General features: G+C 36.5%; 1 pseudogene; it reads left to right on the top strand.

Moving 5' to 3' along the window:
- Positions 1-2,008: 2,008 nt before the first annotated feature.
- LOC120210638 lies at positions 2,009-6,057 on the top strand (annotated as a pseudogene).
- The last annotated feature ends 6,442 nt before the right edge of the window (positions 6,058-12,499 follow it).

The following is a 12,499-nucleotide window of genomic DNA, read 5'->3' as shown; positions in this document are numbered from 1 at the left end:
TTGTTGAATTTCACATTACGTAGAAAACAAAGCTTCTCCAAAATTTATTTTGCACCCTTAAGAAAATCATTATATTTTATGTTTTTCAAGATGACAAAGATACATGTAGAAGCTAATAATATTAAACTCAAGGAAAGGATTGAATAAATTGTATTTTAACAGCCATTGATTTCATTTTTCAAGTCAAGGTTTGTATATTTTTTTAGTTTACTCATTCCAGAAGCTAATAATATTATCTAGAGGTGGTCAGATGTTTGACCCTACCCTTGTATGTTTTAAAACGAGTAGGGCCTTTGCAGTTTTACTAGGAAAATGCATTAATGTGGAATTTTAGGTGAATAACAAAGCGAAAATATGTCAAAATCACCGTGTTTATTCAAATACAAATAAAAACAACTTTGAAAGGTCCGGTTACTAGTTTTTTCAATAATAAAAAGAAAACAGACAGAAGTCTGCCCAAGTAAAATTCTACCTTAACAAGTGGGCTTGCTTTGGTGGACTTTATGGCCCAGTGTGTTAAACTAAGCCCCATGAACCAAACGAAGAAACGACCAAACTCACTGGTTTACTGGGGACCAGGGTTTTGCAGAGGCTTTTCATGCTATCTGGGTTCCAATCTCCAATTCAGAGAAGAAAGAAATGGCAGCTACAATTGCATCAAGATCTTCTTTTCTTCGTCCAACGTTCCGAACAGCGGCAGCAACAACAAGAACCAAAATCCCCTTTTCAGTTCCAAATCCTCCACTTCGATCCAATTTCACTCTTCATCAGACCCGGATTTCTCCTTCCTCTCTTTCTCGGTACTTTTTTGTTTATTATTATTTTTATTTGTTAATAGAATAATGGAGTTTTCCCCTTCCTGTATGAGCTCGTTGTTTAACTTTTGGTCGTTCATTGAAGGTTTGCTCGACGAGAATTATGCACTCTTCAACCGATTCACAGTGCGGTTGCATCGGCTTGCCTTGTTTCCAAACTTTCTTGTGATGCCAATAGGGTTGCTGAAGGTATCGCCAGTTTTTTTCCCTCACATTTTTCTGGTTTAGGCACTCTGTTTTATACATCTTGGTTGCTTAGTGAACATGATTTGATTGGATTAGATATTTTAATCCGGAAACTTCAAGCTCCAAACTAAATTGTGTTGACATCAGGTTGAACTGCTCTTCATTTCTCTTTCGATGTAACTAGTACCTGCTAGAAATACTACAAGATGAGCTAGAGTTTAGAATTAGGTAGCAATTTTTGCTTACATGCTTATGTAAGACAACAGTCGCCAGCAGTTTTCATAGAAGGAAACCCTATAAAAAAAATTAAACAATGGGACATTTTCCATAGCTCACTAACTCAACCTATTAGCATTTTTGAAGTAACTAGGGCAGTGTGTTCAAGAATTTGTTCTTCGGATTAAGCTTTTGGTATAATTATTGTTGAACTATAAGACACCTAATTGTTTTATTCAGTACCTTTATTGTAATTGGGAGGCATTTCTTCTCCTCGTGTTGCTAATCTGGTGAGGGAAATGGAAGTTTTTAGTCTGGTAAGGTAACCGTTGTCAAAGGTAGACAGCTAGCATTTCTTAGAAGCAAAAAGCTAAAAGGTTGGATAATCTATGCTTTTACTGTCTAGATGATAAATAATGCTAAAAGGTTGGATAATCTATGCTTTTACTGTCTAGATGATAAATAATGCCATTGTTTTCAATTCATTTTGCAGGCAATGAAATTTGTTGTAAGTTATGTGTATGACTTTTATCAATGATATTTGTTTTTGTGGTCTACAGGTCGATTTGCTAATTATCTCAGTCCCATCTAGTAGCAAGCATTTGTATAGGTTGGGCTTATCCTCTCAATCTAGTGGTGCTTCTTACTTCATTTCATAAGTCAGAACTCAGCTTTTCAATTGATCAATTGCTAAATGTGTTTATTTACCCGCCTTTACTTGGTAGGCGGATTTAAGCGACCCGTGTAATTCTTCTCCCTAGTTTGTGATGATTTTAATATACATTCATTGGATGGTTCCTTTGCTGAAAGTTCGTACTGAATGGCATGCAGCTTTGACTACTGTTACAGTTATGTTGATAAATATTGCTGTTGCTACTGTTTATGTCTATTCTTTGCATCCTTACATGTTAAAACTAATTGTGAGAATAGTTCTAGAATACAGCAGGTATTATTCCACCTGTACATAATGAAATTTGATTTTGATTTTCTTAAAATTGGCTAATACGGTATTCTAGATGTTTGTCTCTGAGAAATGAGGATGCTTTACTTGATTTTAAAGCTTGGTCATTTATTTGGAAATTTGAGGGGATCATCATGGTGCCATAAAAGATGATGAGGCGCTCGAGAAATTGTATTTTGCATTATTTGGGGTTTAAAAAAATTAGGTAGATATAATCTTTTTTGTGGGGTTTAAAAAAATTTAGGTAGATATTTCAGTAATTAGTCTTTTGGTTCTTTAAGTTTCTGAAGCTTGGACTAAAGGAGTTCTCCTCGGTTGTAATGACGGCTTTGCTAAACCTGTGTAATAGATTGTTACCTGCCTTCCATGACTTGAATTTGTCTTTTGCGATCTAGTCCTCTGGTGTTCTAAGTTGCTGCTTATTTTGTAAAATGAGAAAAAAGAGAGATAGGTTGTTCTTGTTTCATAGTATGCTAACCAAGGAGGTTGAACTTGAGAATCTAGTGAAAGTTGTTAATAATATTGAGACTAATGGTAGCCTTACTTTTGGCAGTCGGTGATTGCCTTTTAAAGTTTCACTATCTTGAAGGGTTACTATCCGGGTCTTGTAAGGTAGTTTATAGTGAAATACATGATTGTAGATGTTCAAACAAACAATGATTAGGATTGAAAGAAAGCTGGTTGGGATTATCTTTCTTGCTGATTCACCTGAAGTGCTTGACAGGTTTACTACAACAATGACAAACCCGGTAGGTAGTACTAGACAATTTATTTCATGTTTGTGTCATTTTTCTAGTAGGCTTGAAGCGCTTTGGAGCTCTGGGAAAGAAATATGAAAGATTACCAATTATAGGGATAGATGCAAAAGTAAAGGACATCGTCAGTATTGAATTATATACTTGTCCTACCTAACTGCATCAGTGCCCTCTTTGCTTAAGTTCATACATATTGCGACAAGCAAGACCTCCTATATGGAAAAAGAGAAAACAGAGTTACCCTAAGATCAGTGGATGATGAATCATCTCGCATATGAGGTCTATTCATCCCTTGAATTTGTTTTTATTTTGCCAGTGTATGATTATAAAGTAATATTTGTGTAGAATTTTCTTAATTCATTAATAATGCACATATTTCCTGAAAACGTAATTGTTTAAATTCAAGTTCTCTAAAAAATAACATCCACTGAAATCATTTAATTGGTTGTTAAGCTATACATCTGAAATTAACTTTCAGAGATAATAATAATAATAATAATAACAACGATAAAAGAGTTTAGATGACATATACAGAAGATCTGAAGCATCACTGCATAGATATGAAAAACTGTACGAGAATATGGATTTCCGTGCAAGAACATGCAGGAAACGTGACCAAGTTGATAAATATTTTCTGAGAGTAATCAAGAGATACATAGGTATGGGAATGAGAAAAAATAATTATGCAAGAAATGGACGTATACTTTTAATTATTTTCATTGACACTTTTAAGTATTTTCATTGACATGGACCAACAATTTCCGAGAAACTACTAAACTATATATGGGATTCGTATATTGATCCATGAGCTGGCTTAGTTTAACCAAAGTGGGTTGTCCAAATTTTCCTTCTCTCTGGCTTTCCAGGAAGTAGCACAGCATGTATCAATTAGAAAGTTTATAAGTTAGCTCCAATATTCATGTGCTCGAGCTGTTTCTAACCTTAACAGCAGTCAACTCTATATTAATTCCAAATAAAATTGTTCAATGATTCCATAAAAATGATTTGACCAGAACATTTTAATAAACAAAACAGCACAAAACTATTCAAAAGGGAAGATTACTTTTTTAACTCACTCTCTCTCTCTCTCTCTCTATATATATATATAATGATAATTTTTTATTCTAATCTCACTCTTATTGCGCAATGTTTGAAATTTAAATACATATTTGATCACTATTTTAAATTTTATTGTTATAATATTCAATTATACTGATATTGTAACTAATCTTACTGTTACTGTTATTTTATTGGAACGAAACTCACCATCTATTCAAAGATAAGTAATGAAAGGATATGATTTTTTTTCTTTGTTGCTCTTACGTTGTTTACTTTTGTGAATTAGGTATTCAATGCTTTACATTTTCAAGCGAAAATACAGCTTTAACTGAAACACTGCTTCATGTGACAAAAGGAATAGGAAAAAAAGGCTTGGAATCTATATTCTTCCTGGAAACCAAACCAAGAATAAAGTTCATGGCTTGAAGTATAAGCTCCCAAAGCTGGAAAATTAAACAAAAAATTACAAGGTAAAACCTCGCTAAAATACAATAAATTTACCCATGGACCGTTGTTAGTGAATAATGATCAGATCAATATTCCAAATGATCATAAATGTTATTATGATCACAAATTAACGATTTTTTTTTAAATGTGTTAACCACTGGGATGACTTTTCTTTTCTTTTTCACTTTTGGAAGTATTTTGAAATGTGGTAACTAACATTTTTGGTAGAAAAATATATCATGACAGCTAGGGTTTCAGTTTTTTTTTAATATTAGGGTTTCAGCTTTAATTTAAGAAAAAATGGTATTTTATTTTTCAAATAATTATTCCTCTCAACTCCACGGTCTCCGCCTCTTAAGCATGTGTAAAACAGATAAAAATATCTAATTATTTATAAAAAATAATAATTTAAGATTATTGTACTGAATTCCTTGTTGCTGCCTGTCTTCCAGTTATTTGCATGACAAAAAATTCTTCTTCAAAAATATCGAAAGCGGGGGAGAGACAGTTCAAAAGCACCAACCTTGTCCAGTTTTCTAACATATATATGGTTATGACATGCCAAAAGAGAGACCCATCCCTCTGAATCTTCAGATCTTGTTTTCACTTTCATGAATCCCTCAAAAGAAACCAACTTTTGATTTAATATATCTATCTTTAATGTTTTGTTATTTAGCTGCAACATGAGAGACATCATTTCTTGTTTTAGTGAAAACGCAGTAAATGTTTCTCAACCTCCACCACGTCCCAGCTATTCTAGCCAAGTCCCTTCGGTCCAGACGCAGTCGCCGCCATTTACAAGGTCATTCTCTCAACCCAGAAGCTGTTCTTCATCAAACTCACTTGGTTCAAGAATCAAGCCGGTCAAAGCCTAAGCATAAACTTCAACGATGACCCTTCACCGTGTTTCAAGCTCAACACCAATTTGAAGTTCATCAGGAAGATGAAAGGCAACAAAGCGGTCGAATCGGATCACTCAAACATCGAAATCTTTTGGGACCTTTCAGCTGCTAAGTACAACACGGGACCTGAACCGGTTCATGGATTCTACGTCATAGTCATGGTTGATTCAGAGATAGGCCTTATGGTAGGTGATATGGCTGAAGAAGAAATCAACAAGAAGCTCAAAACTTCAATCCCAGTCGCTAAAATCTCACTCATTTCTCGACAAGAACATTGTTCGGGCAATACCCTTTATTTCACAAAGGCTCAATTCAACAAAACGGGCATTCCACATGACATTTCAATAAGATGTAGCGGAGAACACGAAGGCCTAAAGCATCCGGTTTTATCGGTCTGGATCGATGACAAGACGGTGATTCGGGTCAAGAGACTGCGATGGAATTTCAGAGGAAACCAGACAATATTCGTTGATGGATTGTTAGTTGATTTGATGTGGGATGTGCATGACTGGTTCTTCAATCCGGCCACCGGTTCAGCCGTTTTCATGTTTAGGACAAGAAGTGAACTGGATAGCCGGCTTTGCTTGGAGGAGAAGTTGGTTGAGAAAGATGAAGATAGAGTTGAATTCTCTTTGTTTATTTGTGCCTGTAAGAACATATAAGAAACTGACTCTTGTTCTTATTTGCTTTATTCTTGGTCCATTTTTTAATTTCCCCCTTTCGTCTAGACTCATCATAGTATTAAATTTTAACCTATAAAACGAACTCAATAAATTTTAAATTTAAACAGTTGTATGTATAAGATATACATATATTATTAATGATTAAGAAAAATTTTAAACATATAATATCAAACTTTATTTATTATAAATTTGATTAGAAAGCAATTGCAAACATTCGCATGCTTTGTTCCATTCCACCTAAGCATTGAATGGAGTAGTTTGAACAAGCTTTTTAGCAAAGTTTGGATTTGGCATCTTTGAGACCTGTGATCAAAGAATAGCAGTTCATCATGTCCAAGGACCCCTCTAGCCCTCTCTTTAACACTAACCTTGGTCCCCTAGGTGCATTTGAATTAATATGTGGTCCACAAGCAATTAATAGAAGCAAAACGCTTCCCAAGGACACTTGAGGTTCAGTTTACCTAGAAATGGTACTAAAATTTTAGCCAGTTAAGTTCGCCTTTATTCAGGCTCTTCATTGAACCATCAGATGCCGAAATAAACGGCAATCTTCGGCTTAAGAGTAACATTATTTCTTTGGCTGGCTCCACCCAAGGATGCATATATTTGTAACTACGGGATCTGATTAGGGATGGCAATGGGTCGGGTCGGGTCGGGTCGAGTTTTTGGGTCATTCGACCCGACCCGAGAAGAAAGGGTTTTTTACTCGTGAACCGACCCGACGAAATTAAGGTTTCACCCGACCCGATCCGACCCGAATATATGACTTAAAAACCCGACCCGACCCGAAATTATAATAAAAAAAATTTATTCAATGAAAACAGTGACTTAATTGAAAAAAATTATATATGGAGGGACATTATTGTAATTATCCCTAAATATATAGGATAAAATTATATATATTTTTCGGGTCGGATCGGATTTTTTTCACCCTAAACCCGACCCGACCTGACCCGAACAGTATATTTAAAAAAAACCCAACCCGACCCGACCCGAACCCGAATTTTTTTAAAAAAATCTGACCCAATCAATCGGGTCGAAACCCGTCGGATTCGGGTTGATTTGCCATCCCTAGATCTGATTTCCAAGTGCATTAACTGAGAATTAGACGGATAAAGCATAACTTGGTAACTTGTCTGTTGTTTGGGCATTCCTTCATGATCCTTCTCAAAAGATGGGTGTTGTCAAAAAGCAGACAAAACTAAAGTGAGGTGGTCAGATCAATGTTCAAAAAATAAAGCCCAGAAAAGATAATAATAAGAGAAAATAACTCAGTGACCAAAAATCTCATATAATATACGATTTTAACCAATTTTTTGGATTTGTCAAAATGACCAACAAAATTGCAATGCGATCGCTAATTCGCAACGCGATCTCCATTATCGCAAATTCGCGTTGCATTTTCGCAATGCGATAGTTGAAAATCTCGTTGCAATGGTCTACAGTATCGTTGCGATTTTCCCAATTCGCAATGCGAATAAGTAAATCGCAACGCGAATTGGGAAAATCGCAATGCGAATAAGTAAATCGCAACGCGAATTGGGAAAATCGCAATGCGATACTTACTATCGCAATGCGATAATACAAAATCGCAACGAGATACTTACTTTCGCAACGCGATACTGACTTTCGCAACGCGATTTACATAATCGCCATTCGTATTAACGCGTATTTTTTTTTTCAAATTCCAAACACGTATTTTTTCTTAATAAATCGAAAATGAACCGTCCACAGTAATCGCAACTCATAACCTCAAACCCAAAAACACAACACTCAGTCCCATCTCCATCTCTCACTCTCTACGGCGAAATCCGTACCCATCTCCGAAGATTTCCGTCCCCATCGCCGACGAAATCCCTCACAACCATTCACAGTCAAAAATCCCTCACAATCATTCAGAAATGGAAAATCAACCTACGAGGGTTAGTTTTTTTTATTTTTATTTTGAAATTTTTGCATTATTTTAGGTTTTTCATATTGAGATTGATGATAAGTTTACTGGTAATTTCAATAATAGATTAACCATTTCACTTAGATTTCTTATTAAATTCATTCGATTGCTGCCAATACTGCTAAACTGTTTAGCCTGTGAAGTTAGTATTTGTCTTTGCTTTGTCTTTTGGTTGAAGTAATGCAGAAGAAGAATAGTTTCGAGAATGAAAATCGCAACGCGGAAATAACTATCGCAACGCGAAATAAAAACCGCAACGCGAAACCAAAATCGCATTGTGATTTTCATTTTGCGTTGTGATTTTCATTTCGCGTTGCGATTTTTATTTCGCGGTTGCGATTTTCATTTCGCGTTGCGATTGTCTGGTCGCGATAGTCATTTCGCGTTGCGATTCTCATTATCTCGTTGCGATTTTCATTTCAACCAAAAGACAAAAACAGTGTTGCAAATTTTAGTTTCAAGAATAAACTACTATTTATGTTTATTGTTTTGTTTTTGGTATATCTTGACAGTGTAATTTTTGGTATATCTAACTTGGTATGTTTATTGTTTTTTTGTAGAAATTTTTTTCGGCTTCATTGACATTAAGGAATAAAGTTAGCCTAGCCACTACAATTGCTTCGAAGCTTTTACTTGCACAAAGAAAATTGTTTGAAGAAACCTGCTTCGGGCCATGGCTGAGAGTACAGCATCCGGGTGGAGATGCTAGTTTGACCCATTTGTGGCTTCAGACCATGACTAGCGATCTACCCGACAGTATACAACGTGGTGAGGAAGAGATATGGTTTCATTTTCCACCGGCGTATACTTGTTTTGGGCGGAAGGAATTCTGCTTAATCACTGGTCTACGATTCAGACACGATGATGTAGGCCGGTACACTCGTCATATCACCCGCCCATCATGGTTATCCAGGGTTTTCTGATGAGTCAATAGAGAAGCCGAACTTACACGTCGACGACATGAAGAAATTGTTTAATAAGAAAGATGGTTTTACTCGGATGAATGACGTCGATGTTGTCCGAGTATGCCTTCTACTACTTTTGTATTCCGGCTTTCTAGGCAGAGAGGCCAGACAACCTATTCCTCAGGAGCTAATATTATTGGTAGAGGACCTAAATGCATGGAATCTGTTTCCGTGGGGTTCGTATATATGGAAAGCTACCTGGACTAAGTTGTCGTCTGCCTTTGATGACCGCAAAAGTTTGCGGGGCGATGGGTCGAAATACACTTTGTTAGGCTTTGTTTGGGCCTTTAAGGTAAGAATTTCTATATAATGTTTTCAAAATTATAATTAATTATTTAACAATTACTAATGTTTGTTATTATATTGTTTGTAGATTTGGATATTCGAGGCTTTCCCCAGCATGCGGACATATGCATTAAAATCCTCAGATGATATTCCTAGGGCTATTTCCTGGAAGAGGAAACGTATGTTGGATTGGGAAGACTTAATACCATATGCGACAATAAATAATATAAGTTAACACAAATACTATCATATATAAACAAGTTATTAATAGTAGATGTTTAACTTTGTTTAGTTTTTATTATATTTTTAGGAGGCCAACACTCCATTAATGAGACTGACACCCACGGAGGCTGAGCTTGCCACTGATTGGTGGCAAGCTAGTCAGCGTTTTTTTGATGGTACGAATGATGAGCAGCCTCCACTTCCTCCACTTCGAGAGCCATCACCTCACCCAGAGCCATCACCTGATCGACCCGACTATACACCTCTACAACGAGAGCCATCACCTATCCCGTCACATCATCGAGTCTCTTCTCCACCATCACCTCATGATAGGCGACCGACAAAGATGCCACGACTTCTATCTCCCTGTTCTCCACCTCCACGGGATGAGTCAAGGGAGTTACGTGATGAGGTCAATGCCTTGCGTGAGGAGATCGGTACACTACGCGATAACGATGGTGCATGGCGTGTGAAGGTGTCTACTTTACGTGGTGAGGTTGCCGCTCTACGTGAGATGGTAGTATCGTTGCAGAATGAGGTTCATACTCTACGCAACGAGGTAAGTTTAAGATTTTCCATATTTAACTTGATGATAAATTTACTCGTAATTTCACTTAAATTAACCATTTCACTTAGATTGCTTAGTAAATTTATTCGGTTGCTGCCAAAACTGCTAAACTTTTTACTTTAACACGGTGAAGTTAGTATTTGTCTTTGTTTTGTCTTTTGGTTGAAAGTTTGAAATATATTTATCTTTGTTTTCACTGTTTAAATATCATGTATGTTTATTTACTGATATTTGTATTTTTATTTAGCGGACCGATAAGGTGGATGCTTTACGTCGGGTTTTTCTTGCACGACAGAGTTCACACATCAGACGGCGTGCACGTGCTATTAAGTCTCCGTATACCCCAATAGTGCGAAGACACCGCAAGAAGAAGCCCGACTCGCCTATCATCCCTCAAGAGTCCACTCCTATCGTTGAAGAGGCCCCTATCATTCCTCGAGAGTCCCCTCCCACCGTTCAAGAGGCCACTGTCATCGTTGAAGAGGTCCCTCCCACCATTCAAGAGCCCGATTCACATGGCGTCATATATAGGATTCTTGAGAAACCCTCTGACGTGCCGGACATGATGGATTCAAGTTGGCTCTCGTATGAGTTACCGGCCAGTACCATACCGGTATCTGAAGAGGAGAGGAAACAACTACCGGACACAATTCTGGATAACACCCTTTGGGCTAAGACCGCAGTTGATTTTTATCTACATGAGCGAAGCCAGGGGTGTTTCACTGACATATGCAAGCTCAATGATGATATCTATTTGTTGCTTGATCGGTCTTGGTGGGGCGTATTATTAGGGGTCGAAGACAATGGCTATTTCGATGGAGGGGTAAGTCTTATATTTTTCTTATATTTTCATTTGATTAATTTGTTTAAAAATTAATGTAATTCACTAATATATGTATTTTTTGTAAAACAGCATATCGATGCGTGGGTGTCACGTCTACTAATAATTAGGAAACTTAAGGAAAATAAAAGAAATACACGGTATACAATAATGCCGACGGCTTTTAACGCAGTTCACTTGAAGAATCAACGAGATGAATCATTTGCGTTGGGCAATGGACAAGCTAAACTTTATCCTGCATGGTGGGAGGTCGATAAGGTTAGTGTTTATTTTAGATTGAGTTTAAATGTATTCATAAATAAGTGCGCAAATGAATGAATTATTACTTATGATTGCAGGTGTTTATCCCTGTTTTGGAACGTAACCATTGGCTTCTCGTCGAGCTTCAGATCCCATCCCTTAAGGCAATAGTATATGACAACATGATAAATTACATATCATTGGCTGATTTAAGAGATATTATTAAGGGATGGATCTCTTATTTGGCTAAATACTTGGATGCGATAAATTATTGGACTCGTTCTGGAAACAAGAAGCCAAAGAAGCTCAATATTACAGTTAGCAGAGACGAGACCGCACCACAACAAACAAAAGGACCCAGAGGGGATTGTGGTCTTCTCGTATGCTTGGCGTTGGACCGTTTGATCACAGGAAGTATAAAGTATCTACCTCCCACCGATATATATAGAGCTGCAGTAGGCTTGTGGTTTCGACATTATATGGCTAGATCGATATATACGAGACGCTGCCTACCTGCATCCGCGTTATAAAAATATCCATAAACAATTGGTATGTTTATAGGCTTGTGGTTTGAAAATGTTTGGTTAAGTACCTAGAATTCAATAATTTGCTGTTTGTAGGTTTTAGATGTGTAGAAAGTGTTGTTTGAGCAAATGTTTGGTTTATGCAGGTTAATCTCAGAAGTGAGCTGCGTGAAAATGATGTATGGCTGTAAAAGTTGATTCAATAGTATAAGTGTTATTTTCTCTAATAATTATTGCTTATTTTTTTATTGTTTAATTGATTTGTAAAATGTGATTTGTAAAAGTTGATTTGTTTAATTGATGTTAACATAATTCTTATTTGTGCTTGTTTAATTGATTGAAATGTAATGGTTGATTTTGTTGATTTCAATCTGCATTATGTTTAAAGGCAAAAAGTACTATTAAGATGATTTCAATCTGCATTGCGAAATTAGCGTTGCGATTTTCATTTCGCATTGCGATTCTCTCGTTGCGATTTTCATTTCGCATTGCGATGGACATTAAGATGATTGCCTATTAAGTGATAACAAGGAACAGATCATAGCAATTTTCAAACTCAAGTTACTAATACATGCCTAACTGAAAATGTTAAAAGTTCACACATAAAATCTACATAATACAACGTTTGCATTTAAAAATCACCTAAGTTAACAGTCCCAAAAGGTGAAGCCAGTTGTGATTGGGATTTTAAAGATGATTGTGATTTTGATTGCCTTTTTCTTGACACCATATGAGCTTTGGATTTTGATGATGATCCATATTTTGGTAGAGGAAAAGATGATTGTGATGGCACTGGTGATCTACATGTCAACCTTGTATGACCACTATCCTTGCACCGACTACATGTCGATCTCTTCTTCTCTTCACCCTTAGACGGTA

Source organism: Hibiscus syriacus, unplaced genomic scaffold, assembly GCF_006381635.1.
Source record: "Hibiscus syriacus cultivar Baekdansim isolate YM2019G1 unplaced genomic scaffold, ASM638163v2 tig00000715_pilon, whole genome shotgun sequence".
Taxonomy (NCBI): Eukaryota; Viridiplantae; Streptophyta; class Magnoliopsida; order Malvales; family Malvaceae; genus Hibiscus; species Hibiscus syriacus.
Note: the sequence above shows the minus strand (reverse complement) of the source record. Positions and strands in the feature narration are given on the sequence as shown.